Source organism: Chiroxiphia lanceolata, chromosome 15, assembly GCF_009829145.1.
Source record: "Chiroxiphia lanceolata isolate bChiLan1 chromosome 15, bChiLan1.pri, whole genome shotgun sequence".
NCBI lineage: Eukaryota > Metazoa > Chordata > Aves > Passeriformes > Pipridae > Chiroxiphia > Chiroxiphia lanceolata.
In genome coordinates, this window is record NC_045651.1 from 1,976,672 (window position 1) to 2,003,442 (window position 26,771).

The 26,771-nt window shown below is 49.1% G+C and overlaps 1 long non-coding RNA gene across 1 annotated transcript in view; it reads left to right on the plus strand.

Moving 5' to 3' along the window:
• Nucleotides 1-11,217, plus strand: part of LOC116794259 — a 42,056-nt gene extending 30,839 nt beyond the window's left edge. Inside the window, exon 4 of the long non-coding RNA XR_004359737.1 lies at nt 10,935-11,217. This is a non-coding gene — a long non-coding RNA (uncharacterized LOC116794259). The remainder of the gene's footprint in view (nt 1-10,934) is intronic.
• Nucleotides 11,218-26,771: the final 15,554 nt, after the last annotated feature.

A 26,771-nucleotide genomic window follows, 5' to 3' on the forward strand; every position in this document is an offset into this window, starting at 1 on the left:
AGAAAGCCATTTCACGTCCATCTCTGTCATGAGACTGGCTGCTCTGATAGGGATTAGAGGTTGTTACACTAATGACTTAGCCTTTTGTCTCATTGCCAGAGCAGTTTCCCAATTTAGAACCTTTTCTTCTGATTAATATTTGTATTCCTCCCACAATTCCTCTTCTTATAGGAACCCGTATTGGGAATTATTCCAGACCTACATAATGTCTCTGAAATCTTTTTATCCCTCTGTTTGCTGATCAGTGGAAAGGATTTTAATGCCAGGTTAGGTAATCGAGATAAATCCAAACTTGATCTAACTTTATCCCTTGACCATGTCTTGGATATTCCAGAAACATTTTTTGTGATCCATAAATAAATTCACTTAGGATTTTGATTAATCTTTTTTTTTTTTTCTGCTCTTCTGTTTCCAGTGAGGCCTCATTACATTAATGGGAGATCCAACAGAGTATTACAACTTCCACTATGAGCAAGCTTGTTTAGCACAATGCTCTTTGGGAGGGGTTGAAAACATCACTGTGTTCCAAAGACAAAGTTTTGTTCTTTTGTGATGTCTTTGGTGCTCCCCTGAAGCAAGAAGAGAATCTGGTACTAATAAGGCTTCCTAGCCCCATTTAGACCTGTGAGTAACTCACACAGTGGTGTAAAGTATACACTGATTTAATTCACTTCCCTTCTAATTCTGCTTACTAGAAAGAAGAGGGAGTTAAGCTTGTTTAATGTAAATCTCCTGCTGGCACTTGAAGCCAACAGAGGTGTGGATCCCTGTGTGTTTGGGACAGGGAGTGCTCCTGGCTTGGAGAGCCACATCTCAGCACTCCTGGGTTTCTGTGTGTCCTTTTGGGACATTTTATGGCCATAATCCAGCTCTTCTCGTGCCCAGTCACACCTCAGGAAAAGCTTCACAAAAACTATATCCTGGTGAGAAAACTGGCATGTGGGCAGTGATGTAGCAGGGCTTGAGCCAAGATCCCTTTTTTGTTTGATCTTCTTGCCTCCAGTGGGTTTCAGTCCAGCCCAGAAGTCAAAGTTGTCTTTTGGAGAAAAAAAATTTGGTCTGAGTGACACCTCTGTACCTCAGAGCTGTCAGGTTAAACAAACCTGGGAGAGACGGTGGCTCTGGTTTGTTAGGAAATATTCCCATGTGGACACAGTCCTGTGCCATGTGCTCTGGGATGGCCCTGCTGGAGCAGGGAGGTGGCTCCAGATGACCCACTGTGGTCCTTTCAGCCTCACCCAGCCTGTGATTCTCTGTGACTCCAAGTTACACTAATGACAGATAGGATGAAAAAAATCCCTTCCCTTGCTCTGACCCAGAGCTGCTCTTTCCTCTGACGGTTCATTGATTCCCTTTGGGTTTAATAGATTTTGATAAGTTGGGCATTTACAGATCTGCTGCAATTAACATTCACCATCAGCAGCCCCAGAGCTCCTCTGCCAACAGTGCTGGGGCTCCTGAGCCTGCTGATTTAAAAATGTTCATTGCTGACGGGTTCCAACATCTCTCTCGGTTACTAATAGACTGGAAAGTATTTCATCATCTTCAAGCAATGAAAGCAAATCATCCTTCTTTCCAAATACCGACTAAAAGTCTGTTTGAACACTTCTGCATTTTCTGCATAATCCTCCCCAATTCTCCTGCCTGCACCGAGCAGTGACCCTGTACTGTTGCTAGGATTTCTTCTGCAAACATAACTTTCTTGTGCTAAGCTCTGTCAGCCATGGATTTTAGGCTGAGGTTCCTTTGTTTCCTGCTCCTGTTCATATAGGTCAGGAGTTTTCCTGGTGATTGATTTACTCCCAGTTCTGTGTCATTCTGCTGTTTGACATTTCAGGCTTTGTTTTCCTTTGCTGATGTCACTACAAAACTTTGACTAAATCAGTCAATTTTTTTAAGGTTTCATGTTGAGTGTTTGACTCTGTGATATTTTTCATATTTTTTTAGAGTGTCAGGTAAAATGGCAAGAGGATTAGGAGAAAGATACCATTTTCCCAATGTTTTAAATACATACATATCTCTTTGTATTATAAGTTATTATATGTCATTCATCAGGAACTGTAGTTATAGGGCAAGGAGTAATGGGTTCAAACTGGAGGAAGGGACATTTAGGTCAGATATACAGGAAAAATTCTTCCCTGTGAGAGTGGGGAGGCCCTGGCACAGGTTGCCCAGAGAAGCTGTGGCTGCCCCTGGATCCCTGGAAGTGTCCAAGGCCAGGTTGGATGGGGCTTGGAGCAACCTGGGCTAGTGGAAGGTGTCCCTGCCCATGGCAGGGGGTGGAACTGGATGATCTTTCAGGTCCCTTCCAACCCAAACCTGTGATTCTGTGTTTAATGTTGAATATGTATATAAATAAACCCCCCAACAGCAATGCCATATAATCCACTTTTGACAAATCAGAGTCTTAGTATTTGAATTAAGGGCTTGAAATTTAAGAAGGGAATAACCCCAGTGAAAAAATATGCATTTCTTTCTTTTCCTTTGAAATCTGCTGTGTCCTGAGTCTCCCTCTGTGTCAGTATGTTCAGCTCTGTACCTACAGAGACCTTGTCCAACAACGGGCACCACTCCTGGTGCAGGTTTTACCTGCAGTGCTGAGCAGAGGAGCCAGACTTGGTGCTGCCAGAGCTCAGAACCAAGGCAGGTGGGAGGACTTGGAAGGCAAACAGATGCAAGGTAGGAAGAGAAGCAGAAACAGCTGAACAGGCACAGGTGGGACCAGGGAAAATAGAGCTGGAGAGATTGGTGCTTGTTCAAGAGTGATGCCTGTTAAGAGGGTGGAATGGAGCCCAGCACCAGCCAAGGCTGGCAGTAAATACATGAGACCCCCAGCACAGCCTGTGTGCTCAGACTGAGTGTATTTAAGGTCTTTATAAAGGATGAAAATATCATACTGTTACCATGAACCTCATTATTTGTAGATCCCAGGCCACAGAAGGGGATGAGGATCCTGGAATGCTGTTCTCTTCCCCAGCAGCAGGTGGGGAAAGCTCTGTCCAGGCAGGGCTGCCTGTGCTCCCCCACCCAGAGAGACACCCTGGGACAACACCAGCAGGCTGGAGGGAAGGCAAGCAGGACAGGGACTGTGATCACTGAAATTCAGGTGGCCCATCTGCCCTCTCTTTCCAAAGCCATTCCTGCTCTCCAGGCCCTCCTGTGCCTGGGGCCTCCTCACGACATGGCAGGGGCCTCATTCCTTGATCAGAGCTGTGACCTCTTGTTCCCACCTGACACCACTGCCAGACAATCACAGAACCACAGAATGGTTGGGGTTGGAGGGACCCTAAAGCTCATCTTGTTCCAAGTTCATGCCATGGGCAGGGACACCTCCCACTAGCCCAGGTTGCTCCAAGCCCTGTCCAACCTGGCCTTGGACACTTCCAGGGATATATTTTTCTCCTCTGCTTTAAGGTTTTCCCATAGCAGCCACTACAGGTGTGAGCAAAGAGAGTCCAAGGCCCTTTGGTTTGTTTGAGTAGGATGATTTTTGTGTTCTTTATACCCTAAAGCCCCATGGCTTTCTTTCCTTATAACTTCCAAGCTGCAGGGCTTTTCCTTAGTGAACCTTTCCCTTGTTCTCACACCAGTGTATCTCTTCATTTTCATTATTAGCAGATGGAATGTGAGTCCCAGTTCCTTCCTTCCATCCCTTCTGCCAAGAGGTCTCTGGTTCCCAGACGTATTTTGTGGATACTTAATCTTGCACCGCTTTCCTTCCAGTGATTTTGATTAATTTTTTTCAGGCACATAAAATTATTTTGTGAGTGACACTTGCCATTAAAAAAAACCAAAATCGTGGGGAGTTAGGTGTACCAACCTTATTCCAGGGAGAACATTTCGTGCATCCTTCTCTTCAAATTTCAACTTCATTATTATTTTTCTGTAATCCACTTCTAATTGTAAGTACCCAGCACTCTGCTGGTACCAAGGTTGCTCCAGAGTGCTCCAGTGAGTGTCTGCTGGGGACTATTGAGACTCCATGGAAACATGAGAACCATTAAGTGAAACAGCCTCTTCAGGCAAACCATATGGGGTGACACATTCCGCGCTGCTCCGATGGTCCGACCGAGGCACGTTCCCTGGGAAGAGCAGCAGCAGCAGCTCAGGATCCTTGGCTGGGCTGTGCAGCAGTAATGAGCCATTGCAGCAGCCAGCAGGGCCCCACTGTATTTGCTGCATATTCATGGGGCTCCCTTCTCGTTGTTTCAAAATTCTTTCCAGTAGATTAAATCGAGAATCTCAGTTATCCTGTGGAGTGCTGCGGTGCCGGAGGGAGGGACCATCCCGGCCTTTCCAGCCTTGGCTGAAGAGTGTTTGGAAAAGAGCTGGTGCACCAGGAATGCTGCCCTGGCTGGGCTTTCCTCTGGAGCACTTCTCCTGTGTATCCAGGCTGGGAAAGCTGGGGGGGTTCACCTGGAGAAGAGAAGGCTCTGGGGAGAACTTAGAGCCCTAAAGGAGCTCCAAGAGAGCTGGAGAGGGACTGGGGACAAGGGATGGAGGGACAGGACAAGGGGAATAGTCTTAAGCTGAAGGAGAACAGGGTTAGATGGAATATTGGGAGAAATTGTTCCTTGTGAGGGTGGGGAGGCCCTGGCACAGGTTCCCCAAAGAAGCTGTGGCTGCCCCTGGATCCCTGGAAGTGTCCAAGGCCAGGTTGGACGGGGCTTGGAGCAACCTGGGCTAGTGGAAGGTGGCTTTGGAGCTGGATGAGCTTTAAAGTCCCTTCCAACCCAAACCATTCCATGATTCTCTGAAATTGTAATTCTTTCCTATCTCATTTTGCTCATCCCTCAGATTATGCTGCCTCATGATCTCACTAAAGGCTTCCAACTTGGTGTCTATTTGCTAAGACAGCCCTTTAATTAAGGGGTTGCAACTAGATGGTCTTTAAGGTCCCTTCCAACCTAAACCATTCCAGGATTCTCTGGTACCTTGATTTTCCATGGGGCATAAAAATATTCAGACACAAGTTTTGAAACCCATAATGGACACAGAAGCCTTGGAGGGGTAGACACTGAGACAGAGGGCTCTGCTTTGTGCTCAGAGCCACAGAGAAGGCTTGGGGGTCACCAAAATCACTTGAAATGAAGAAAATACTTTGAATTCCTCCCTTTTCTCTTTGCAAACATTCAAACCCAAAGTCCCTCCTTAATCTCAGTGTCCAGTTCTGACCACTACATGGAGCTTAACCTGGGCAGTGACTTCAAAAAACTATAAATAGATTGGAGTAAAGTTACTTACAGACCTTGGTATGGAAAAACACACACACAAATCTGGAACTGAGCACTTCCAAGGGAAGGGAACTCACATCTTGGAACAGAACCACAGGGGGAATTGAAAGAGAGAAGGTTTCCAGCACTAGAACTGGCGGGGGTGCTGGTGGACATGGAGGGAGAAAAAGAAGGAGTTTAATTGCAGCTCTTTTCTTAGTGCTACCTCAGTTTTACTGAAAGAGAATAGAATGTGACCGTGTGATTTTTGCAGCAGGAGCTGCTGTGGTTGAGGAGAGGCCAAGGGCAGCACTGAGGGCTGGAGGCAGCAGCCACATCCTCCAGTGGGGTTTGTTGCTCTGGTTGTGCAGAGCTGCTGGTGGGAGAGATGGAGGTGAGGGGGCTTTTCCTTCTTTTCCAGAAACAACTGCTGAAGGGAAAGAGCCCCGATGTTTGTAAGTCTGTCCTGTGCCCTTTCAAGTCCTTGTATTTCTCTTTATATGTTGTTGAAAGCAAGTTTGATTTTATTGCCTTTCCCTCCTCTGTGAAAAATTAACCAATTAATTGTCTCACCTCCAAGGCCTTGCTGGCTGGCTCCTTTCTCCCCTCCATCCATGCCCTCTCTAGGTTCCCACTGCCCCTCTGGAGCAGCTACAGCATCAGGGCTCTGTGCTTGTCCTTTTCTTTCTGTCTCTGGAAAATGCAATAATTTTAATTATCTCACCTTGGACCTGGAGCAGCTTCTCCATTCCCAGGGTCAGACATCCCTCTGTCTTGGCACAGGCTCTTCCCATTTTTCACCCAATGCTGTAGTTTGAGGCTCTCCCTCCCTGCCTGAGGCTCTTTAGCCCCTCACATTTTTATCTAGGGATTTTCTCTGGGGCTGTGAAGGTGCCTGGACTCTACAGCACAATTAAAATGTGCTGGCACACGGTGTGGAGGATGTAGGGTGAGGGTCTGGGGGGCTGCAAAGAGATTGCTGGTGTATTACTCTTCCCAACTTGTCTTGGGACATGGGGAGCTGAACTCCTCTGTGTGTGATGCTTGGTGCTCTCTTAGGGTCTGTGGCACTTTTGGGTTGCAGGGATAAGTGGCAGAGAGGAGGGTGGATGAGCCCAGGAGTGACTGCACCAGGAGCATCATCCTCTTCTCCAAAAGGTGGGAATGGAGCTGCCATGGGCAGCTTTGCACTGTAGTGGGAGAGCTCCTTCCATCTGGGGAAGCTGCTGGGATTTTAGGCTCTTCCTCACCTGCAGTCCCATTCCCAAAAAGCACTTTTTAGTTTGGAGTTTGCATGGCAGGAGGCTAACCTGGGCCTTGGGGTGTGGGAGAGACCTGTGTTGCTCTGATGTGCCCTCATTTACTGGTGAAGAGCTTTTCTTCCAGCACAAATGATGCTTTTTGCTGCCACGAAGCTTCAGAAATCCCTGGTGGGAGCAGAGCTCTGGCAATGTGGGCAGCAAGGGAGGATCTGGGCAGGGGAAACGTCATGTCAGTGTCCTGAAGTGGTGAGTGACCAAAACTAAACATCAACAAGGCTTTGGGGGCCTCTGTACCCCATTTTTGGGGAGTCAGCTGTGCCCAGAAGGTCCAGGGGAGGGGACCTGGAGGGGATCCCTTGCTGGTGCCAGAGGCAGGGGGATCCCAGCTGCGTCTGCAGGGCCCCCCACAACTGAGGTGGTGGCAGTGGGGTTGTTTCCAGGTCTCTGCAGTGAAATCACAGAGTCCTGCCCTGCAGTTGTGGGAGCTGGACTGTGCTGTCCCCATGGGAAAAGCTGGTGTGGGTTAAACAAGCAGGAGCAGAGTTAAATCTGAGCTGAAGAGTTCCTTTCCCAGTCTCTGTTTGGGGGTAACTGAACTGGGGCTGCTGAACTGGGGCTGTTTGGAGCTGCCTTCTGGACTGGGACCATCTCCTGGACTGGGGGTACCTGTGGGAATGTCCTGGGCTGGCTCTGACCAAAGGTGGCACTGGCTCAGCTTCCCTTGTCAGATGCTACTCGTTGTAGGTGAAAGCTTTTCCTGACCACTCCAGTTTCCAAGGCTGGCAAGGGGTTTATAAATGGCTTTATAAATGGCCAAGGCTGCCCCTGTGGGTCAGGTTACTTTGGGAATTCTCCCTCATCCATGTGCTGCCCCAGGAGGGGGTTGGCAAACCATCTTCCTTTCCCAGTTGTGCTGGCAAGAACAGTCACCTCTGTGCTTGAGCTACAGCCCATTCAGTGTGGCACCTGAGTGCCCATGGCTGCCCTGGGCTTCTGGCTGAGCTTTGGGAGAGGTTTTGCCTTGCCCAGCTGTGACTGGAGCTCTGTCTCCTCTGTGTGTGCAGAAGGGAAACCCTGGGCTTGGCTGGGGGGTGCTGGAGGAAGGGGGCACAAATCCAGTGGGCACAAATCCAGTGGGCACATCTGCTCCTGCTTGGGTGAAAACAGGGCTTTGAGTCCTATGGTTTGTAGAGGAAAAGTGCCTGGAGTTCCTTTCCTGCTGTTTCTCTGCTTTCCTAAGTGTTTCTTACTAAGAATAGCTGCTGTTTCACCTCATGCCTGCCCTCCACCAGCTGCTTGGGGCAGCATTTCAGACTTCAGCTTGAGCTGCACAGAGTGAGTGACCTTGTTTTCCAGAGACCTTTTTTGAAGGGGCAGGAACTGGGTTTTGCCTTCATTTACCCCTTAAGGAGCTGCCACAGGAGGAAAGGTCTGTGAAACCTGTTTCCTGCAGCCCTTGCAGGGGGGTCACACCACAGGAAGTGCTGAGCAGGAATCAAGTGTGCTGGCATCACACTGGGATGGTTTTCTTCTTGGAAATCAGAAGTGGAGCAAGCCACAACTGAGATGACTTTTAGTTTATTCAGGGCATTGTTTACTTGATCTCTGGAGAGATCAAGACTTGCCCTGCTCCTCGTCCTCAGCTTGTTCCACAGCTCTTGCATCAGTTTTGCTGCTAAAAAATAGGTGAAGCAAAGAAGTCAAAAGCTGTGGTGGAGATTTGGGAGAGCCTTCTCCTTTTCCTTTGTTCTTACACACAAACAGGAGCTGCCTTGGGTCCTGCCCTTCCCTCCCTGTTGAGGGATGAGACCAACAGTCCTGAGGGCCCACGGAGCACATGGAAAGCTCCTGAGAACACCAAAGCAAGGATTTCCAGGGGTGGGGGGCACCAGAATCAGATTGAAAGCTCTGAGACCCCCTGAAAGTCACATCAAACAAGAGAACTGGAAAAGAAACAGAAAGGCTCCAGGGGTGCCCAAACCCACCCGAGGGGCATTGTTGGAGCTGGACCAACAGAGCAGGGCTGGTTTCCCTCTTGCCTCTCCAGCTCAGCTGGGAACACAAAAGCAAACCAAGAGCTTGAGGGGACCAGAGGGAAGACAGAGGGATTCAGAGTGCTGAAAAGTAGATGGAGGGATTAGAGGGGCCCTGGTGCCACCAAATTCCATATGGAGGGAGGTGGGGCCTCACCATAAAAGAACAGAAGCCTCTGGGGGCAAGGGAGGGGCACCCAAACCAAATTAATTGCACATGGAAGAGACCTGGTGGGTTTTTTTCAGCAGGATTCCTGTATCTCTTCTTTCAACTCCATGTGCTGGCACCCAGGTTTCAGCTGGATTTCATGGTGCATAAACATCCCGGGAGAATTTCCTTCTTGTTCCTGCTACGCAAGAGAAACCTTCCCCTTTCCACTCGGATCTTACAATGGCTTGTCAGTGACAAAACATTCCCAAATCCTCTCATTTATCAAATGGCCAATCCTGTTAACAGCTTAAGAAACATAATTACCTGCAATCTCTTCTGCTATTCATTCTGTGCCTACACTCCCCTCTCCCTGGCAGCTTCCCAGCAGGCAAAAGGCAGGAGCTGGATCCAGGAAGAGCAATTCCCTCTGATCACCTGCACGAGGCTCACAGGGGTTCTGCCTCCCTGCTTGAAGCAGCAAGAGGCAGGTGAGGGAGGAAGGCACAGAAGCAAACACCCCTCAGTTGTGTGGAGCTTTCCAGGTGTGGCTGTGCCTTAAGTGCTGATCCATCAGTGTGGTGGGAACATTGAGCAGGGTCTGCTTTTAGGGCAGAAGGAATCACAGCCAGATTGCATGGAATTACAGAATGGTTGGTTTGGAATGGATGCTAATGATCATCTTGTTCCACCCCCTGACATGGGCAGAGGCACCTTCCTCTAGACCAGGTTGCACCAAGCCCCTGGCCTTGGACACTTCCATGGATCCAGGGGCAGCCACAGCTTCTATGGGAATTTCAGCCCAGCCCCTCACCAAGCTCAGAGGGAAGAATTTCTTCCCAATATCCCATCTAACCCTGCTCTCTGGCAGTGGGAAGCCATTCCCCCTTGTCCAAAGTCCCTCTCCAGCCTTCCTGGAAGCCCCCCTTTAGGACTGAAATGCTGCTACAGAGTCTCCACAAATCCTTCCCTTCTCCAGGCTGAGAGAATTTACTTGCCTTGGGGTCCTTCTGTGCAGGTGAGCTCTGAGAGAAGCAGCAGCAGAGGCTGGTGCAGGTTTGGGGGCTGGAAGGAGCTGTGAGAGCATCATCATCAGAAAAGCAGGGCCTGAACCCTCAGGGAAAGGGTGAACTAAGGGGGAAACGGGGATCAGCTGGAGACAGTATGAGCTCCTGATTATTGCACTGCTGAAAGAAGCTGATTTTATGATTTTCTTTTATTTCTCTTATTTCTCTGCATTTACAACTCCTGAGAGACTTCACAATGGCTCATTTGGATCAATTCTGAGGGAGGATTTAGCAGAGCAACATTTGCAGGCTGGAGATCTGCTGCCTTCCTAAATGTTGGTTCTGTATGGAACAGCTTGATCCAAAGAGAACCCCCTTGGACCACCAGAGCTTCTCCTAGAACTGGAAAATTCCCAGCTCTGTCCTTCCCATATTGGCCTTTTGTGCCTTAAAATCTTATACTATCGTGACATTATCCTATCATGACATGTGTACACCCTCTGTTTAGACCTGTCTTCAGCTTGGAAGGGTTTTTCTTATTCCTGCTGTGCTCCTCTTTCAGCTATTTTGGGTCCTTAGTGTTTTGGATAAATGATACACATTTCTTCTGACACATTCGTATGTTATTTTTAAGCAGTTTTTTATGCTGCTTGCCAACATTTTCTCCTTACAGTTCTTTGAATTTTGTATTAAAACCTCCCCATGAGCAAACTGTACACAAACCACAAGATCTTTTTTTTTTTTTTAAAGTCAGGCATCATCCTAAGGGATTTGGGGCTTTTTGATCCTAAGATACTGAATTTGATTATATTTTGGTCACTGTTATAGAACAACCTTTTCTTAATAACAGTTTGAACCTCAAATGCTGAATTTGGCCATAACTGCCTAAAAACCTGCTTTTCTCACTGAAAATAATTTAATTTATGTCTCAAAATACAGACAATTGCAGAGACTGATTTTCAGTATGGCCCAAAACATCATCTTGATCCAGGTACTGAAGAGTTTGGGTGGCTCTGGATCACTTGTCCAGAGCCATGTGCTGCTTGGGGACAGCAAGGAGTTGGATAAGGAACTACCTGAGCCTTGAGGAAAGGCTGGTTTCTTGTGTCTAACAAGATATTATATATATACAGGGAAATGAAGGACTGCAAATGAATAAACTGTACCTAAAGAAAGGGAAAACTGCCCCAATAATAAAAAAAAGTAGGGCAGCAGTGCTTTTATACCAGAACTCGCTGTTTCTTTTATGACATTTATTTCATATCATGCAGACCCTTCAGAGCAGCACTAATGCCCAGTGGAGTTCTCTAGCCTAAATGTCTCGTTGTCAGTGGAAGAAACAAAGGTAATGTAATTTGAATGCTGGATGCAACAGCGTAGGCTGCTCTCCAGGCTGATTCTCCCTGCTCCAAATGGGAATGATGGCTCCAAACAGACTCACCAGCACAGACTGAAGAGCAGACATCTGATTTGGGAGGAAATGGCCAATATCTCAGCTTTTTTCCCCACGATTTGTTTCTTCCTGGAAAGGAAAAAAAAAAAAGCCACAAAACAGTTGCACGAAGGCGCCGCTGTTTCAAAGCAAAATTTTAAAACGTCTCTGATTTGCAAATGGCATTTCAGCATTTTCATGAGAATAAAATGCTACTGTGATGCTGGGTTTAAATATTTCATTCCAGCTCCCTGAACCAACTTAAAATCTTATTATAAGTCATTTTGACATGAAAGTGTGTTTCTCTGTGGTGCCCGTGGCTGAGACATCTCCAGCTCGGAGTGCAGCTGCAGGAGCCCTCCCTGCTCAGGGCTGATCAAAGGCAAACCACCCGTGAGCCACTGCTCGGCCCCACCACCCAGCCCAGGGAAAAAACGGGATCCTGAACATCCCAAGGGCTGATGCCATCGATGGAAAACACATATTCCTGTCATAACCCTGCTGGGAGAAGGTTGGGTGAGTTTAGCAAACAAAACCTCAGCGGCTTAAAACATGGAATTGCAACAGTGCCACAGAGACAAGCTTGAGAAATTCGTTAAGAAGGGTATTAGGAATAAATCCCTGTGTTACTCCTTCCAGCATCAGGGTTAGTTCATGACTCTTTAATGTGAGCTCTCCCTCTTTTATGTCATGTAGTCTGGAGGGAGGAAAGTGGCACTGACCCAAAATGAATCCTTCCTGTCCTGGGCTCCTCCCACTCTTCCTTGCTCTGTGAAAAAGTCCTTGTCCCCTGTGAGTGGTTTTTCTGAAAATAAAACCAGGCAAGGCAGGGACGACCACACTTTTTTCCTCTTCCTTTCTCTTTAAGATCCATGGGTTATCATTTTATTATGTATTTTCCTATCTGTGATCTTGGTTGTGCTCCAAAGTGCCTTGCCAGGACCTTGTGCATCAATTAGAAAAGGTGTGAGGAGGGACTGAGGGCACTTGGTGTGTTCAGCTGGAGCAGAGGAGACTGAGGGGAGACCTCAGTGCTGTTCCAACTGCCTGGGCAGGGGCAGAGGAGGGGCAGGGACTGAGCTCTGCTCTGGGGGGACCAGGGACAGCAGCCAGGGAATGGCTGGAGCTGTGTCAGGGCAGGCTCAGGTTGGATCTCAGCAAAAGGTTCTTCCCCCAGAGGCTGGTTGGGCACTGCCCAGGCTCCCCAGGGCAGTAGGCACAGCCCCAAGGCTGCCAGAGCTCCAGGAGGGTTTGGCTGATCCTCTGGGGCACAGGGGGTGACTCCTGGGGCTGGGCCTGTGCAGGGCCAGGGGTTGGACTGGATGATCTTTGTGGGTCCCTTTCAACTCAGCACATTCTGTGATCTGTGAAATTGTGCTGAAACAAAACCTCAGCCAGTTCTGGCTGCTCAATTAAACAGTTTGTTGTGCAGCCTTGAAAGAGGAAAATGCTGAAAAAAGGATTTCGGGGAACATTTGTGTTGTGGGAAGAAAACATTTCATGAGAGATTTTCCAAAGCTCCTGCAGTTCCCATGCACAGCCTTGTGTGTTACCCTCAGATTTGGAGGATGGCTGGTGGCTGTGGGTGGCTGTGCTGTGACAATGACAAGGATGTATTTGGGGTCACAGGGTGGGATATGTTTTAGGTAATGCCGCTGTAGTCCTGATGTGGGAGCAAGGAGCTGTTTTTCCCTTCCTAGAGGCTTGGAGCACATCTCTTATATGCTCTCCTCTTCCTCAGTGTGGGCATTTAACACCACGACTGCTGCTCTGTTGATGGGAGGAGTGCTGCTTTACTGTGCCATGGGAACTGGTCCATCATGTCCCGCTGTTGGGGCTGGAATGGTGATGTTGGCCATACACCAGGACTCCCAATAGTTTATTCCATTGCTCCTCATGGTTTTGTGTTACACTGGTTTTGCTGGGGCTGAGATCCACAATGCCACCATACTGGCAACTCTGCCAGGGTCTCTGAGGACTGTTTTGGGACTCTGAACATCCTGACTCCATTGCCCATCCCTCTGCTCAATGAGACACTTAGATATTCCTTTTGTGGTGTCTCTGCCCTTGGCAATGTCCTGGTCCCTGGGGTGGGTTCAGGGCTCAGTCTGCAGAGACTGAAGTCGTGGCTGTGGGTGTCCCAGAGCAGGACATGCCACAGGACACATTATGGGAGAGGACAGGGTTATTTTGCTGGGTCCTGCAGCTGGGCCACAAAAAACTCCATGGATCTCTCCAGGCTGGGACAGAGGGACTGGGAAGTGCCTGTTGGGAAAGGCCCTGGGGGTGTCGGTGCCAGGGGCTGGACATGAGCCCAGGTGAGCCCAGGGGGCAAGAGGCCAATGGCCCCTGGGCTGTGCCAGCCATGGTGTGGCAGCAGGACCAGGGCAGGGACTGTCCCTGTGCTGGCCCTGCTGAGGCCCCTCCAGGGCTGTGTCCAGTTCTGGGCCCTCATGGAAGAGAGACATGGAGGGGCTGGAGCATGTGCAGGGAAGGGAACGGAGCTGGGGAAGGGGCTGGAGCAGCAGGAGCAGCTGAGGGAGCTGAGGGGGCTCAGCCTGGAGAAAAGGAGGCTCGGGGGGACCTTCTGGCTCTGCAACCCCCTGACAGGAGGGGGGAGCCGGGGGGGGTCGGGCTCTGCTACCAGGGAACAAGGGACAGGAGGAGAGGGAACGGCCTCCAGCTGTGCCGGGGGAGGGTCAGGTTGGACATCAGGAGGAATTTCTCCCTGGAAAGGGTGGTCAGGCTCTGGAATGGGCTGCCCAGGGAGGTTTGGAGTCCCCAGCCCTGGAGGTGTCCAAGGAAGGCCTGGCCATGGCACTGAGTGCTCTGGGCTGGGGACAAGGTGGGGATGGGGCACAGGGTGGACTTGGTGACCTTGGAGGGCTTTTCCAACCTCAGCGATTCTGTGATCCCACAATTTCCCTCTCCCCCTGTGGCTCCACCCAGCCACCACCCAGCCTTGCAGAGGCTCTATAAGCACCACTGTGTTGCTGAGTAGCTTAAAGAGCTCTCGACGTGTGTGAGTGAGGCCCCATCCAGCACAGGGAGGGTACAAGCAAGTGGAAATCAGGGCTTATGTTTGCCACTGATAAATGTATTAGTCTTTAGAGCGGAATTTAAACTACAACCCTTTTCCAGGCACCTCAGCGCTCCGTTATTTTGCAGGCCTTGTAAGGGAATGTGATTTTGCCTTTTTAACTGGAGTGTATCTTATGCTAAGCAGCGAGATTAAGCGTAGGCATCCAAAAGAAGTTGCTGAATGGCAGAATTGCCTTTATAAATAACATTAATAATTTATCCGATCCAGGGGTTTTTTGGGTAAATGAAATACCTGCCTCTGTATAAAGCCCGCTGAATAGGAACACATCTCCGCTTTTATGAGGCCGGGATTAAAGAAGGGAAATGCTAAGGGGCTTATCTTCGCTTCAATTTGCAGCCCTTCCGGCGAGTGGCAAACCCATTTAAGGAGCTCCTGTGTTTGTGCCAGCTCGGCTTTTGTTCTGGGTGCCGGGGCTTGGCTGCATTTCTCACCACGGCACTGGAGAGGAAGCAGTTTGTTTTCTTGACCTCAGATTACCAGACAAAAGCGAGCAGGAATGATTTCCCTCGGAGTCCTCCCCATTATGGGTTGCTTAAAGCGTCTCTTGGGCGGCCGGGGAGCCGCCGCCGGGCCGGGGACCCCACGTGTGAGAGAGGCCAGGGCTGGTGGCTGAGAAGGGAGGAGAGCAAAGAGCATCTGTCGTCTTGCTGCTGGGATGGCTGAGTCCTCCTGCAAACAGCCCTGAAATGGCAAAACTCATCCTCCCCAAAGCCCACGAGCTGTCACTTCGCAGCTTTTCTTTCGCGCCAGTAAAAATCAATTGCTTCGAAGTTCACCGAAGGTGAAGGCAACGTTTGCTTTCCATTCAGAGCTAAGCGGGCCCTGCTCAAGAGCAAAGGCTCTCGAAAGGCAGAAGAGCAAAAATCAGCAGAAAAATTCTCTGAATAATTTGGACTAGGCAAGGAAAAAGCAATTTGCTCCCAGTTATTCTGCAGACAAAAGTATGAATAAAAAAAATCATGAGCTATTTACCCTGCCTGGACTGTTTGCACGAGTTTTGTGCTATCCCAGTTTTGCTTCACTGACCCCCAAAGACCTTTATCACCAGATCCTCGAGTCATTTCAAGAAATCATGGGGTTTGGGGGATTATTTTTTCTTTTTTGTTGCATGCTGGATCAGCAGGGACCAAAAGCAGAGAAAACAATCGGGTCCTAAATCTTGAACCACGCTGCTGCTTGTGTGTGCACTGACCTGGATCGGGGACTCGGGCTCTGGCCAGCCAACTCCACCAGCACAGAAATTTTATCCCAAATACTATTACAGGCTCTGGTGCTTTGCATTCAGATGATGAGGCTGTGGCAAAGGCACAATGAGAATTTACAATCTGCTGTGTGTTTTAAAGGCAGTTTATGTCACACCTGCTGCACGTGGTGGCACTGCCCAGGACACCCAGAACTATGCTGCTGATGAGGAGAGGAAAAGAAAGGAGGATGAAGACCTCATAAGCTTTATCAAAACCCACCAAAAAAGTCAGGAGATTTGGGGATTACGCCGTGTAATTACATTACCTGAAGAAAAAAGTTGCCTGAGAATTCCCTGTCTTGTGCTGCCAGCGCTTTTCAGCCATTAGTAACACACAACTTCACATTGTCTTCTCCCGAGGCACAGATGGGCTAATTTTCAGCTACCTGATAATTACACATTGTTTGAAACTACATCAAAAGCTTTCCTTCCTGCAATCCTCCAGCAGCCATTCCTACAGCTCCCAAAGTCCCTTGGTTGAGGCTTGCAAGAGTCCCCATCCCTGAGTCCATCGGTCCATCCAGAGGGCCAGGAGTGGGGTGGCAAAGCCTCCAGGTTCACACTCAGGTTTCACAGGCTCTTTGTAGAGATTTGTACCATTTCCAAACCAGGTGGAGTGACTGAAGCTCCACCAAAAGCATCTTCTCTGGGCTAAGTATCTGAGATTAATACATGATAATGCTGTGTCAGGGTGGTTCTAGTTAAATACACAGAGGGGTGTTGATGCCATGGAGAAATTAAGGGCAAACTGATGCTGGATGTTGGAAATCAGCATAACTGAGGTTTAATCTCAGTTTTCCTTGGGCAAGGAGCTGTCCTTGGGCAAAGCTGTGGACTGCCAAACTGGAGAAAGGCGATTTATTGGAAGAGGGGAAGGTTGACATCCCCTCCTCTCAAGCCATGGTGGAGGCTGCAGAAACCTCCCTCTCCCTTGGTCCCTCCTCTTTGAGAGTGGTTTCTGTGCCAGTTGAGCTGTGACTGGTTTTAGAGGGTGTCCCTCTTTTCCCTGTCTCTCTTTTCCCTGTCCCTCTTTTCCCTTTCCAGTGGGAAAATGAAAAAGACTTCCCCACTCCTGTTTTCTCCTTCCCTATCATCGAGTGTCCCTGTTGCCTTGTCAAAGAAGGAAATTAAATTAGGTTGACACAACTGGCTCTTGACCAACTCATGTCCTTTGATTTTATTCATCCTTCTACAAGTTGCTCATTTAAGACTTTCTTCCAGCCTCTTTTAGGGAATTGATATTAGATGATTATTCAGGATTTTTTAACTCCAAGTATCCTCTTCAAAGGGAGGTACTTTCTCTCATCTCAAGGGACCTTCATCAGTTTGGAAGATAACGACCAAGGGTTCAGTGTTCTTGAGTGAATTTCATCAGATCCTCTCATTTTGAATATATTTGACATATCCAAATGGCTTTAAACTCCTTTCCTTACACTGGCCTTCTCCTTCAAAGTCTGCTTCATTAAGCTTCACCCACAATTAACAATTTTAGAAAGACTGGAGCAACAGAGAATGGAGCAGCAGAGATTCCTGCTCTGACTGCTCAGTCCGCTCTCTGTGCACCCCTCCACATCTTGCTGTTCTCCTTCTGCAGCCAATGTATCTGCAGACCCTCCCAAACCTTGTGTGCCCATCTCAGCTGCTTTCACGCTGTGAATCTGGATTATCCCTCTCTTGTCCCCCCCAGGTATGTGCCAGTTTCCACTCTCCATACAGTTGCTTTCCAGCTTCCAGGTCCTGCTGCTGTAATGCCACCTAATTATGCTTCTTATCTGCTTTCCCAGGGAAGCAGTTTGCTGTTGTGCACCATCTTTGGTCTCTTCTGGGAACTGCCAGTTCTCAGATGTTTCCTTATTGCATATTTCCATCCAGGAGAGCTCCTCCACCGTGCCCCTGATCGCTGTCAGATGCTCATTATTTTGTTATTTCTGTTCTTCCCCCTTACTCTGCTGGTGGGAAGAGACACTCAGGTCTCAGAGCTTCTCCTATTCCCAAATCTCTGGGGATTCAAGTTAAGGACTAGTCTGATATCAGCACAAAACTAAAGGGTCTGAAAACTCCTGGAATCCTCCTGGGTGGGACTGACTGGGCATCTCTCTGGAGAGGTGTTCCTGGGGGAAAGAGATCCAGAATTGGATCCAGTCAGGTGTCAAGAGGACAAGGAATAATGGCCATAAACCAAAACACAAGAAATTCCACCTCAACATGAGGAAGAACTTTCCATTAAGGACGGCAGAGTATTGGAACAGCTGCCCAGGGAGGACGTGGAGTCTCCAACTTGAAGACATTCCAAGCCCACCTGGACATGTTCTTGTGTCACCTGCTTTGGGTGACCCTGCCTGGGAAGGGGGTTGGACTGGGTGATCTCCAGAGGTCCCTTCCAACCCTGACAAATCTGTGATTCTGTGAACTGACCACTTGGACTGTGTAGGACTATGTCTGGGAAGTGGGGATCTGCAGCAGGACTGCCCCTGGCATCTCCTGCAGTTGTTTCTGATGTTCTCCATGCACATGGAGATGGGATGAGAAACAAGCTCTGCTCGTGCCTTGGCTTTTCATGTTACATTTGTATCCTCAGCTCAGGAGGACCAAGGTGTTCCCAACCTCCGTATCCATGTTTTTGGGGGGGCCTGGCTGGACCGTCCCTGCGGTGTCACCGCTCACACACCCGACATTACCAGGCTGGCCCAAATATCTTCTCACGTCTCCTGTCACTACTTGCAGTCAGGAGACACTGGAAAGGCAGCTCCCACAGGGAGGAATTCCAGGCACCCTCGGGGGCGTTCCGCTCTGGGATCCCAAACATTTCCGAGTGCAATCTCCTTTCAGGTTTTACAAATGCTCTTCGCTCGCCCGCCCGCCTCGAGTAATGAAGCAGCGAGATAAAAGACAGGGCCACAGAAGGTTGTTAAAAAATTACTTGCAAATTAATGTGAGGACAAAGTGTACGAGTTAATATCGTATAAAGACCCTTGAAATCGGCATCCACGCGTTGCACCCTCCGAGCACTGACATTCCCAGGCACAACTACACTGGTAAACCGAGCCCAAGGGGCTTGATTAACAGGAAATTTTCAGAATAGCAATTAGAGCAAAGTTTACCGAACAAATTGTTTGCACTTGTACCCTAGAACCATCATGAATTTTAATTCGGCTTGGATTTATGTGGCTGAAACAATAATTAAAGATACATGAACGCCTCACGTTCAGGAGACACCCCCAGGGCTACACTGGAGTTTTGGATGGGGAAGGGGGTGAAGAGCCTGTTTGGGCAGGGTCTGTTCTCACCTGGGGGAATATGGGGTGCAGGAAGCTGTTCCCTGTGGAAATCAGCAGTTTCCTGTGTACTGCACTCACAGACTTGTGCAGTGTTTAATCTTTGATTCCTTTCTTCTCTTTTTTTTCCTTCTTCGTTTATGTAACCTGACAAAGAATGATGCATGAGATGTTTTCTCAGTGGCTTTTCTTTTCCTGCCTTCCACTTTTGGAGGCTGTGAAATGTTAAATCATCTCCTTGGTCCCCCAGGATTGGAGCCTGCAGCCCAGGATGGGACATGAGGACCCTTCTCCTTATCCCTGCTCCTGCTCAGCCAGTCCCAGGTTTGGATGTGGTGGAAAGGCCTTGGATGCCACCACAACACAGGGAGCAGCTTTGCTGGAGGACAAGGTGATGCTACCACACAACATCAGTGAGAAGTCACAACCAAGCAGAGTGATGTATATGTATGTCTTCATCTGAATTCCTCTCCCCCTCTCCTTGTGCTGGTAAATAAGTTACACGTATTTTTAGAGGAACTTATTTCCTGTCACTGCACTCTTAAATGTCAAGCTCCTGGAGAGGAGTCTTCAAGCAAGTTTAAGGTCAGTCAGGCTTCAAGGAAGAAAAATGCAGGTGGGGAAGAGCAATGGCAGACCAGCCTAAACCCTGGCTGTGATCCAGCCTAAGCCCTGGCTGTGGTCTAAATGATGGGCAAGCAGGAGCATCCCATATGGAAGTGGCACCTGGGGGCACTGCTCTGCTTCTACCTCAGTTATGGAGAAACTAAAGACCTTGACCAAAAAAAAAGGTGGATGAAAATTCCGTGTTGCGTTAGCTGAGGAACACTGATGAATAATGCATCCACCCAAAGGTCAGTTTACAAATGATTAATTAACCTTAAGAGACGTTCTCCTCATTGGCAACATCCGTTGTCCTAAACAGCTTCATCATGTCTGCAGGGGGTATTTAAAGCACAATTATTTGGAAAAAGTATTGAGGAATCATGGAGAAAGCACCGTGAGAGACCACAACGGGTGCCCAGGCTTTGCTGGGCCTCTGTGGTGTGAGACAGGCTCAGGCATTGCTCGACCTGGGAGCAGAAGGGTTTGAATGTTGGGCTCACAGCTGACAGATCCGAGGGCTGGGAATCACCAACGGGGAGTTCAAGAAGGGGAAGTGCTGGATTCTGCCCCTGGGATGGGGGAACCCTGGATGGATGGACAGACTGGGAATGAGAGGTTGGAAAGTAGTGCCAGGAAAGGGCCTTGGGGGTCCCAGTCAGTGGCCAGTTGTCCCTGAGTCAGCAGTGCCCTGGCAGCCAGGAGGGCCAACCCTGTCCTGGGGCATCAGGGAGGGGATTGTCCCGCTCTGCTCTGCCCTGGAGTGGCCTCACCTCAACATTGGGGCAGTTTGGGGGGACTCAATGGAAGGAAGAGATTGAGCCATTGGAGAGTGTCCAAAGGAGGGACAGGGAGATGGGGAAGGGGCTTGATTTGAAGGTGTGTGAGGACACTGAGGGCACTTGGTGTGTTCAGCTGGAGCAGAGGAGACTGAGGGGAGACCTCACTGCAGTTCCAGCTGCCTGGGCAGGGGCAGAGGAGGGGCAGGGACTGAGCTCTGCTCTGGGGGGACCAGGGACAGCAGCCAGGGAATGGCTGGAGCTGTGTCAGGGCAGGCACAGGTTGGATCTCAGCAAAAGGTTCTTCCCCCAGAGGCTGGTTGGGCACTGCCCAGGCTCCCCAGGGCAGTGGGCACAGCCCCAAGGCTGCCAGAGCTCCAGGAGGGTTTGGCTGATCCTCTGGGGCACAGGGGGTGACTCTTGGGGATGGGCCAGGGTTTGGACTGGATGATCCTGGTGGGTCCCTTCCAGCTCAGCATATTCTGTGACTCTGTAAGATATGGCTGGGAAGGTGCTGAAACTGCACCTTTGCTGTGGTAAACGAAGAGCTCAGCATTGTTTTCCTGCTCGGATGTGGGAGTGCAGGAGGAGCTGCCCCCGGCACCTCCCGCTGCACTGAACGGCTGCGGTTCTCCATGGGGATATTGCCTGGGCAAACAGGCCTTTAGTCCCAGGGCTTTCTGCATTTATTATCAGCTATTTCTCATGTGCATCTCTTAATGAAATGCTCTTTAAAAGCACTGCTGCTGTCTGGAGTCGTTTGTGGTGGATACCTGGATGCCTCCAGCCAGCAGCATCTCTGCTAAAGCTCATCCCCAGCAGGGTCCAGAGAAACTGTGGATGATGGGGAGCTGGGGTGATCCCTCACTTAACCCCTCTGCCCCTCAATTCAGGCTTCAAGAGAGCCCCCAGGCTCACTTATGATGCTTATATTTCATCTTTGAAATCAAGGGGTTTGTTTTCTTTTGGCAGAGGCAATGACTGAAAGCTGGGTCCCCTCATTACTTCTCTCAGGACAAGTGTCAGTGTGTGGAAACCTTGTCTAGATCAAAAGTTGCTGTTCCTCCAGCTCTTTCTTCTTCCTACCCACTCCTTCCCCTCCAAAAATAAGCAGGACACAGAGCTCACCATGTTCTTCTCACACACAGTTTGCCCCTCTCCCCTGACACAGCTCCTACGTCTCATGAAGCCAATTTCTTCTTTTTAAATCCATAAAGTGACAAAAGCAGCACATTCACACCTGAGAGTCCCATGTCCTGAAGTGTGTGAGGTGTCTCAAGTGTCTCAGCTCAGCCTCACTGTTTCCAAGAGCAGAAGGATCAATCCCAGCAGAGAAATAGAGAATCTGGAGAGAAATAAATACACAAATACACATTGGAATGAGTTGGAATTTGCTTTCTTTTGAAGCCCAGAAGGGCCCGAGGGGTGTCTGAAGTACCTGGGGTGGGGTGTGGGGCCTGAACCGAGTGCAGTGACCCAGACTGGTCATTTGGGGTTCAAACTGAAAGAGGGAAATCTAAGTGAGATTTAGGAAGAAATTCCTCCCTGTGAGGGTGGGGAGGCCCTAGCACAGGTTGCCCAGAGAAGCTGTGGCTGCCCCTGGAAGTGTCCAAGGCCAGGCTGGACGGGGCTTGGAGCAACCTGGGCTAGTGGGAGGAGTCCTGCCCATGGAATGAGATGAGCTTTCAAGTCCCCTCCACCCCAAACATTCTGTGAGTCCCAGGGATTGTGCACAGACAGCTGTGGGCCTGGATGCTGATGGTCTTCATGGATGCTCTTCATGGATGTTGATGGTCTTCATGGATGCTCTCCATGGATGCTGATGGGCTTCAACCCAGCCCCTGCAAAGCCTGATGTCACCACCAAGCCGGTGGACCACCAAGTTTTTCCGCCTGCCTGCTCACATCCCACATTTCTTGGCTTCCAAATCCATGCAAAATCCCTCCTGACCTGCTGGAGTTGGGAGCAGAGAGGTGATGGAGACCATCCAAGAGGAAACAGCACCCGCTGTGTCTGCTCTGCCTGGTGCTTCTGCAGCTCAGGCATCTCCTGGGGCTACAGCTTTAATACAACATATTTATGCATTTTTATGAGTTTTTTTAGAAGCGTGAAAATGATTTACAACATTTCATATTGCGTTTTTTTTAATCCTTTAAAATTAAAACAAATCTTTTCCCCGCTCTGCCCAATTTTCAGGCCTCTCTTTTGTTCAGCTTTTGCAGAAAAATATGGATGGAAGAAACTCCTAAAATCCCCAACCACTGGAAAGAAAATTGGTATTTTTCCTAGTTAAGTACTATAACAGAGCGAACATACATGTTTAATTTGAAAATGTTGATTCCAAATGGATTTTTGTTTAAAAAAAGCTTTCCTCAAGCAAGTCAATATTTGTAATCAAATTGAAATTTCCTCTGGGAATTATTTATTTTCATGAGGTCTAATTTTTTTGCAAGGAAAAATTCTACACAGGAAGGTTTTTTAAGTCTCTTTAAACCAGCTTTAGGAATCTGGGCAATGGGAGGGGGCTGGGAAATCCCACTCAGGCTCCAGCCCATTTGCCTTTGATGAGGGTGAGCTGATGAAAGAGTTTAAAGCGACTCTTCCTTCTTTGAAGAGGGAAAAAGGGTGAGCAGAAAGGAGTGGGAGAAATCGGAAAGGAGGAAGGATTCATGACCAATTCCCCTCTGCTCCTCCTCAGATATTTCTGGAGAACACGGCAGCGTGGGCTGGGATTCACCTTGGCAAGGTTGGACATCAAATCAGGGGTCTGAGTTTGGGGTTCCTGCAGGGCCAGAGGGGACATGCAGCTTTTTGGGGCGGGATGTGGCTCACCTGTCCTCACCTGACACCTCCTGCAGGGTGAGCTGGGTGGGTTCATCTGCCCCGAATAGACAAGATAAGGGTGGCAGGTCCATGGCCACCACAGCCTGAGGGACACTGCCTGCACTCCCTGAGCTGCTGCTGATGTACTGGCACAGCAGGAACACGCCTGGGGGTCCTGCAGCCCCTCCGTGGCATCACAGAGCTGCCCCCGAGGAGGAGCAGGCACCTCATCCTGCTGTGAGCGCATTAACAGGGCTCCAAACCTCCAGAGAAGAGGGCACAGGACTCCTCCAGCTCTGAAAGAAAACCCTTCAGAGAAAATCGTCACAGCACAGCCTAAAGATGGTTTTCCTGCCGAATTTGTGTCCATTTTAGAGCAACAGTTGGGGTTAACGATGTGGATAATTTACATTATTATGCCTTTTATTTTTGTATTATGATGAATTGCCTACCTTCATGTTTCTTTTTATTGTGATGCTCTGGGAACACACCAGAGTGGTAGGAAAACAACAACAGAACACTGTCAGTGTGGAGAGCAGAGCCAGCACACCCAGGTACAGACACTCATGGGAGCACGGCACCGTGGCAGATTATCAGCTCCAAGGCATCTGGGAACCTGCAGCTTTATTGGAAAGGAAAACAATGTAATTCAAGAGTTATTTTCTCTCTAAACCAGGAGACTACACCCAGATAGCCCCTAAAACACCCCCCAGGCACTTACAGCTCCTCAGCCTGCACCCATGGGCTGGGAGGTCTGAGTGACCTCTTCCAAAGGAGGAGGATTTTCCTCCTTGTCCTTACACTGTGGCCTAAGGGGAGGGATGGAGATCCACTGACTCTGCTCTCACTGTGGCTGGAGGTTGGAATAAAGAGGCTCCTCGCTGTGGTGGCTCCAGGCAGAGCTCCTGGGGCATCAGAGGTGGCTCCTAATGCCACCCCCTCGAAGCTTCAGAGACATACCCTGATTATTTTCCAGCTCAAAGTATTCATTATTTTCAGGGTATTGATGATTTAGGGTGAACTGATCATCAAAACTTTTTATTCATAGTTATCTTCCATGATTTTTGTTGCTCTGCCCAAACACATCCGTGCCTGGACTCTGATACATCCAGGGAAAGGCCCTGCTGAGAACACCTGGGGACTGGGAGGGAAATTATCAGAGTAATTGGAGTGATTAATTTAGAGTTGTTGAAGACCTCTTTATAAGATGCCCTAAATGTGTTCCAAAAAGCCACACTGATTGCAAAAACAACGAGGAAACGCACCTTGATGAGCTGAGAGGTGGAAGAAGCCATAAAACCAAATAAAACAACCCATAGAACAAATGGGATAAGAGCAGCTAACAGCAACAACCATCAGTCAGAAATCAAGGGATGCAAAGCGGCCCTGACAATAACCTGTGTCATGAAAAGAGCCCTGATGGAGATGGAGAGGTGGTTCCCAATGCAGTGGTTGGGATTTCAGGAAGTCCTGTGAGGAGGGAACACAGCAGGGCTGCTCCAGAGTGGTCTGTGCTGGTTATTTGAAATGGAGAATTCCTGTCGTGTTTTGGGCAATACTGAATTTATGGAATATACCTGCCCTCTCTCAGATAAGGATTTTTTAAATAAATCTGAAAGCCAACGCTTGGAAACCATCCTCTTCAGGTGGAGAGGCAGAAACACTTCTGTTCTTGGCTTCTGATCGATCTATTTTAGCTCTTCTATCACTCTTAAGGACATGGAAAGAAGATCTTGTAGGGTTTTCCTGGCTTCCAGAGGACTGACTTCTCTGGCAGGACCCAAAGCTGATGAGTTCAGCACACTCAGGTTGGAACTATTGCCCACAGACAGTTGGCTTGGAAAAACTCCAGCATTTCCCGGGACAGGAAACACGCTGGGCACCTCCAAGACCATTGTGGGTGCTGGAAGGCACCTTCACAGCTGCTGAAAATTCCTAATCCCAATCCCTCCTCCAGGTGCCTGGAAGCTTTGGCTGCATGTCCGTGGCAAGCCAGGTCCCTCAGATGGCTGTGGTGGCACAGATTCCTGCTGGGAGCTGAGGGCTCTGGCCACAAAATTGAGTTTTCCTGCTGCTTTCAAAGAGTTTTGCTCCATCTGAGGGTTGGATTCAGGTACTCCAGCCTGGAAGCCAGTGGTGCTGGGAAAGGATCTGACACAGAATTGGGGGTCAGATCTCCTGTTTGACACCCTTGGGGGTAAAGATCCCCTTCCACCCACCCAAGGGAAGCCTTTGGCTGCTGCTGGCGTTGGCACAGAAATTGAGGAGACATTTACTTCCAGGAGGAGATGCAAACACAGGGAACTACCAACTGGCCAAAATCCAATAAAACCTGACCCCTGATGAACTGCAGCCTTAATACTTTCAAACAACCCTGCTTTCAATATTGGCAATGCTTCAGTTTACCTTTGGGACAGGAGGGCTGAAGGAGCAATGAAACCTGAAGCTCCTGGAGATGTTTCATTCCCATAATTTTGTGATTGATTCCCAGCAGCAAACCCCCCTGGGTCCCTGAGCCTGGACCTTTCCCCGAGGGAAAGCACAAAATCCCAGAGCTGGGGGTTATTTGAGCACCTGAACCTCCTCAGTTACAGAAAACACAGAATGAGACAGAAGAGAATATTCTCCCCTGGCAGGAAGGTCCTTTCTCTCAGGTTGGTTTTCAATCCTGCAACCCCTCTGGGTGCCCACACAGCCCTGCTGGCTCCCAGAAAAAGCCCCTTTCTTGCCTTTGGAGCAAAAACCCTGGATCAGAAATAACAGGAAACCTTTGGGGAAAAAATAACCTGAGTTTCCTTATAACCACAAAGCAAGAAATGGAAGCTTATCCGCAGTTCTCACTGCTTCCAAATCCAGTGAATATCCTGGCCATAGTCCTGTCCAGCAGTAAAAATATCTCAGCAACTTATTACCTTGTTTGTTGCCTTACTTCAAGCTTTTTGGAATCAGTCTAAAGAACAGGTAAATCCATTAAAAAAAATTCTTGTATTTCTCTATACCTGTCTCTAACTTTAGTCCCTTCTCTGTTAAACTCTGACTACAGTAAATTCACCCTTTGCCTTATTTCCCCCAGCAAGGTGTTTCCTATATTTTTAGGATTTATCCCTCTTATTGCCCTTGAGCCTCCTGGAGTCACTGGGAACTGCAGCTCCTGGGAACGGGCCTGTAAAGCTCTTTCTGCCTCTACCCCAGGACAAAACAGGCAATTCCAGATACCCCTGCACCCCAAACCCACGGTCTGGGGGATTTGCTGGAGGTTGCACTGCACCAAAGCTCCTTCTGCCAAAATCTGAACCTCTGGGGAGGGCTCCTCTTGCCGTGAGGTTTCTCCAGAGCTGCTGCAGTTCCCCACCCTGCTTCCATAGCCTGGAATCTGCCTCATCTGGGGACTTCCAATCCACCATGGCCACGCAAATGGGAAGCACAGCTGGGCGTGGTTTGGGCTGTATTGTGCACTCTTCTCTTCCCAAACATTTGAAATCAGGGGGACCAGCAGCCTACAACAATCCCCACTGGCAAACACCCCAAAAACCTTCCAGCAACTCACTTTTCAAGCTGTTTAGACATTTGTAACCTGCTCTTAAGAGGAACAGGGACACTGAATGAGGTTGGACATGACAGTAGCACAAAGGGAGCCATATTTTAGCCCTGCTGTCACATCTAGGGACACAGAAAAATCATGGAAGGTTTTCATGTCTTCCAGAGGACTGAAGTCACCGGGAGGACCCAAAACCTGCTGTGTTCAGCACACTCAGGTTGGACAGACAGAGGTTGGCAGAGGAGCTGACCCTGCCCAGCGTCAGGAGTGGGGTCATGGCCAAGGCTGCCACAGAGTTTGGTGGAAGGAGGT